The 5,852-nt window shown below is 48.5% G+C and overlaps 1 non-coding gene across 1 annotated transcript; it reads right to left on the bottom strand.

Annotated features, from left to right (window-relative positions):
• Window positions 1-465: 465 nt before the first annotated feature.
• Window positions 466-531, bottom strand: LOC130294748 (small nucleolar RNA U54). The gene has a single exon (XR_008848620.1). It is a non-coding gene; the product is annotated as a small nucleolar RNA U54 (small nucleolar RNA).
• Window positions 532-5,852: the final 5,321 nt, after the last annotated feature.

Below are 5,852 nucleotides of genomic sequence, written 5' to 3' on the forward strand. Positions count from 1 at the left end.
AAATTGCATTAGACATTACATTACATGGTAACAGGAGGCTGTATTACTATGTACTGTATGTACTATAATACAATATAAATATCAATAACAGGAATAGGTGTAATTCTCCTTAAGTTGTTTTTGTACAAGTGAAAACTCCCATTAACCACTGCATAACAATGTAAAATCAGATCTGGTTTATCTGAATAGTTTTTTTTTTCTTCCTTTTTTGAATGGAACAAAATGGATATAACCAATGGGCTCTTTTAATGTACAGTATAAGGACACAGCAGGTTTGTGTTATGTCTAGATATACTCACCTCTATTTGTCTAAAAGGCAGTTTTTGTGTTATAACATACTGCATGAAAGAAAACCTTTTCATGTTAATGTCTAGAAGAATTCTCTTTACAAAGTTACTCTCAAGCTGTATATGTTAAATTCCTCTTATCCCAGTAGACAGAGGGACCTCCTAAGGCATTTTTTTTGTCTGGCTTCAGAATGTATAAAAAAATCACATCTATTTAAAATCAAAATTTTTCTCCTCTTAGCCTCTCTCTCTCTTTTAGTCCTCAAGCAAAAGTCTCCTTCATGTCACTGGTGGTGGAAGTACAGGATTTAACAAAAATGTAGCTGACATAGAGTCCTCACTGTTGATGGTTTACATAAAACTAAATATTAGAAATGTTTCTTGTCAGATTTGTCTGATCAGTTCTTAGCATTTGTCTGTTCTGGATTCCTGGAATTCAAATCTTTGCAAACATGGATATACAGGTCATGGTATATATTTTTCTGAAAACCTGTAAGGCCATGTTTACACAGCAGAATTTCCATGTGGAATTCTGATGGAAAATTCTGATGGAATTTACTGCACATTATGTTCAATGGTCTTGCACTGTACCATTCAGACAGATTAATTTCTGTGGCAGAATTTCCGCCACACAAATTCCGCATTCAAAAAAAAGTCCAGTTTTATAATTTTGCAGAACTGTGGGCAGGATCCCATTGAACTCAAGGAAGCTTGCATTTTTTGGCAGATAACGCAGTTTAGAGAAAACAGGATTCTGCCAAAATTAAGCTGCATTTCTGCTGTACTTCTGCTGGATTCTGCTATTCCGGTCAGCAAGCTGAATGGAATTTGTGCTAAATTGCGGAAATCCCGCTGTGTGAATATAAACAAATGCTGTCAGGTCTCATCAGGTGATTCCCTCACCACACAGATTGAATTTACTGTATAAATTGTATGAAATGTTTTCACGGAAATGTGTAAATCAGCAGTGCCTGGTACACCCAAGCTCTCTAATGTTCTAAATACTTGGTACAGTGGCTGAGAAATTAAGATTGTTGCCTTGCAACACTGGTATTTTAGGTTCACATTAGAGATGAGCGAACTTTTCAAAAATTAGGTTCGGCCGATTCGCCAAATTTTTCAGAAAAGCTTGTTTCGGGTTGAATAGATTCGCGGTGAAACTGTATTAAAAATGGCTATTTCTGGCCTACAGATAGCTCTAATAGGGGTGTAAAACACTTTGCCTTGCTTTAACACACAAAGGGAGTGTGCTAGGTCAGTGAAATCATACTGTTATTCACTTTGGCATGCAGATTACAGGCATTGCTATTAGAATCACTGCTGCAGAGCATCTATGTGGCAGCAGGGAGACCATAAGGTGTCAAAATTGAAGAGGATAAAGAGATCTTTTATGTCATATTTAATGTAATTTGATGTGAAAATTTTTACATTACCCATTCTGGCGAGCATCGAGCTGGCAGCCCTCCGCCAGGTGAGATACCACCTGTTCCAACCCCTGCTTCTCAGTGCCCCCCTGATTATGAAAGTATGAATGTTTCATATAATCAGTTATGGTTCATTGCTATTGCTCCAACATATTTCATTGGATTCTTGTGATAATTCCACAGGTCATATGATGTCGAGGGCCAAAAGGGCCTCAGTCTTGAAAACATGACAACCCCTAAGATTAAAAGATGAATGTTGAAATCTCTATTGAAGATTAGTGTTGGGCGCGAATAATTACATTTCAAATTTTTATCGCGAATAGCGCATATTCGCATATGTGAATATTCGCATCTGCGCATATTCGCATATGTGAATATTGGCATATGCATATATTCGCATATGTGAATATTTGCATGTTACTTCCTTTCACTTGTGGGCCAATTAGAATGATGCAAATGCACTTGTCAGAGGTTATTGTTACGCCTAGCGCTCCGGGTCCCCGCTCCTCCCCGGAGCGCTCACGGCGTCTTTCTCCCTGCAGCGCCCCGGTCAGTCCCGCTGACCGGGAGCGCTGCACTATCTTGGCCGTTGGGGATGCGATTCGCACAGCGGGACGCGCCCGCTCGCGAATCGCATCCCAGGTCACTTACCCGTCCCGGTCCCCTGCTGTCATGTGCTGGCGCGCGCGGCTCCGCTCTCTAGGGCGCGCGCGCGCCAGCTCTCTGAGACTTAAAGGGCCAGTGCACCAATGATTGGTGCCTGGCCCAATTAGCTTAATTAGCTTCCACCTGGTCCCTGACTATATCTGACCTCCTCCCATGCACTCCCTTGCCGGATCTTGTTGCCTTGTGCCAGTGAAAGCGTTTAGTGTGTCCAAAGCCTGTGTACCTGAACTTCTGCTACCCATCTTGACTACGAACCTTGCCGCCTGCCCCCGACCTTCTGCTACGTCTGACCTTGCCTCTGCCTAGTCCTTCTGTCCCACGCCTTCTCAGCAGTCAGCGAGGTAGAGCCGTTGCTAGTGGATACGACCTGGTTGCTACTGCCGCAGCAAGACCATCCCGCTTTGCGGCGGGCTCTGGTGAAAACCAGTAGCCTCTTAGAACCGGTCCACTAGCACGGTCCACGCCAATCCCTCGCTGACACAGAGGATCCACCACCTGGAAGCCGAATCGTGACAGTAGATCCGGCCATGGATCCCGCTGAGGTGCCGCTGCCAAGTCTCGCTGATCTTCCCACGGTGGTCGCTCAGCAATCGCAGCAGATTGCCCAACAAGGACAGCAGCTGTCGCAGTTGACCGCCATGTTACAGCAACTTCTGCCTCTGCTACAGCAGCAACCATCTCCTCCGCCAGCTCCTGCACCTCCTCCGCAGCGAGTGGCCGCTCCTAACCTACGCTTGTCCCTGCCGGACAAATTTGATGGGGACTCTAGACTCTGCCGTGGATTTTTGTCTCAGTGTTCCCTGCATATGGAGATGTTGTCGGACTTGTTTCCTACAGAACGGTCTAAGGTGGCGTTCGTAGTAAGCCTTCTTTCAGGAAAGGCCTTGTCTTGGGCCACACCGCTCTGGGACCGCAATGATCCTGCCACAGCCACAGTCCAGTCTTTCTTCGCTGAAGTCCGAAGTGTCTTCGAGGAACCTGCCCGAGCCTCTTCTGCCGAGACTGCCCTGCTGAACCTGGTCCAGGGTAATTCTTCCGTTGGCGAGTACGCCATACAATTCCGTACTCTTGCTTCTGAACTATCCTGGAATAATGAGGCTCTCTGCGCGACCTTTAAAAAAGGCCTATCCAGTCGCATCAAGGATGTGCTGGCCGCACGAGAGATTCCTGCCAACCTCCAAGAACTCATCCATTTGGCTACCCGCATTGACATGCGTTTTTCTGAGCGACACCAAGAGCACCGCCAGGAAAAAGACTTAGATCTCTGGGCACCTCTCCCACAGCATCCTTTGCAGTCTTCGCCTGGGCCTCCCGCCGAGGAGGCCATGCAAGTGGATCGGTCTCGCCTGACCCAGGAAGAGAGGAATCGCCGTAGAGAAGAAAATCTCTGTCTGTACTGTGCCAGTACTGAGCATTTCTTGGTGGATTGCCCTATCCGTCCTCCACGCCTGGGAAACGCACGCACGCACCCAGCTCACGTGGGTGTTGCATCTTTTGGTTCTAAGTCTTCTTCTCCACGTCTCACGGTGCCCGTGCGGATTTCTTCTACAGCCAACTCCTCCCTCTCAGCCGTGGCCTGCTTGGACTCTGGTGCCTCTGGAAATTTTATTTTGGAGTCGTTTGTTAATAAATTCAGCATCCCGGTGACCCGTCTCGTCAAGCCGCTCTACATTTCCGCGGTCAACGGAGCCAGATTGGACTGCACCGTGCGTTACCGCACAGAACCCCTCCTGATGTCTATTGGACCCCACCTCGAGAGAATTGAGCTCTTCGTTCTCCCCGGCTGTACCTCTGAGGTCCTCCTCGGTCTGCCATGGCTCCGGCTTCATTCCCCCACCCTTGATTGGACCACCGGGGAGATCAAGAACTGGGACTCTGCCTGCCACAGGAAGTGCCTCTCCCCCCCTCCCAGTCCCGTCAGGCAAGCCTTTGTGCCTCCCCATGGCCCCCGTCCTGGTGTCACACTGCCCCGTGCCAGGCCTCGCCCTCTGCCCTCCCTCCCCATTCCCACTCCTGCTGTACTGCCTGCCGTTGAGGAAACCCTCCATTCTTTCCCGGTGTCCTCATCCCAGGGGAGGCAGTTACCGGACAAAGAGAAGGGGAGACCTAAGGGGGGGGGTACTGTTACGCCTAGCGCTCCGGGTCCCCGCTCCTCCCCGGAGCGCTCACGGCGTCTTTCTCCCTGCAGCGCCCCGGTCAGTCCCGCTGACCGGGAGCGCTGCACTATCTTGGCCGTTGGGGATGCGATTCGCACAGCGGGACGCGCCCGCTCGCGAATCGCATCCCAGGTCACTTACCCGTCCCGGTCCCCTGCTGTCATGTGCTGGCGCGCGCGGCTCCGCTCTCTAGGGCGCGCGCGCGCCAGCTCTCTGAGACTTAAAGGGCCAGTGCACCAATGATTGGTGCCTGGCCCAATTAGCTTAATTAGCTTCCACCTGGTCCCTGACTATATCTGACCTCCTCCCATGCACTCCCTTGCCGGATCTTGTTGCCTTGTGCCAGTGAAAGCGTTTAGTGTGTCCAAAGCCTGTGTACCTGAACTTCTGCTACCCATCTTGACTACGAACCTTGCCGCCTGCCCCCGACCTTCTGCTACGTCTGACCTTGCCTCTGCCTAGTCCTTCTGTCCCACGCCTTCTCAGCAGTCAGCGAGGTAGAGCCGTTGCTAGTGGATACGACCTGGTTGCTACTGCCGCAGCAAGACCATCCCGCTTTGCGGCGGGCTCTGGTGAAAACCAGTAGCCTCTTAGAACAGGTCCACTAGCACGGTCCACGCCAATCCCTCGCTGACACAGAGGATCCACCACCTGGAAGCCGAATCGTGACAGTTATCAACAACATCCCTAGCAGCCAATAGTATATTTTCCCACCCCCTCACTGTTTTCTTCCTCGAATACGCAAAAATGCTAATATTCACATATGCGAATATGCCAATATTCACATATGCGAATATAACTGATACGCAAAATTCGCGAATATAGGACGAATATTCATATATATATTAGCGAAATATCGTGACTTCGAATATGGCCAATGCCGCTCATCACTATTGAAGATGTAGGTTAGCTAGTGCTCCCATCAAAACATTTTTTGGCCCAGGCCTAGAAGGAACAGTAAGGGTAGTTCCAAAAACACACAGAGGGAGAAGGAAGCAGCATGAGTACACAAGAGGGGTTCACAACCCCTAACATTAAAAGGTTAATGTTTAAATCTCTATTGAAGATGCATTTTAGCTAGTGCTACCATCCAAAAATTTAAGGCCCAAGCCTAGAAGCATCAGTAAGCCAAGTAGTTCCTGAAAGACACAGGAGCAGTCAGGCGCAGGTATCAGCAGTATACCCGAGGGTTTCATAACCCCTAACATTAAAAGATCAATGTTGAAATCTTAGTTAAGCATTTATGTTAGCTAGTGCAATCATAACATATATTGAGTTAATATCCCAGTCCCAACAGCATCAGAAAATCATATATATTA

The sequence above is a fragment of the Hyla sarda genome, chromosome 10, assembly GCF_029499605.1.
Source record: "Hyla sarda isolate aHylSar1 chromosome 10, aHylSar1.hap1, whole genome shotgun sequence".
NCBI classification, from domain to species: Eukaryota; Metazoa; Chordata; class Amphibia; order Anura; family Hylidae; genus Hyla; species Hyla sarda.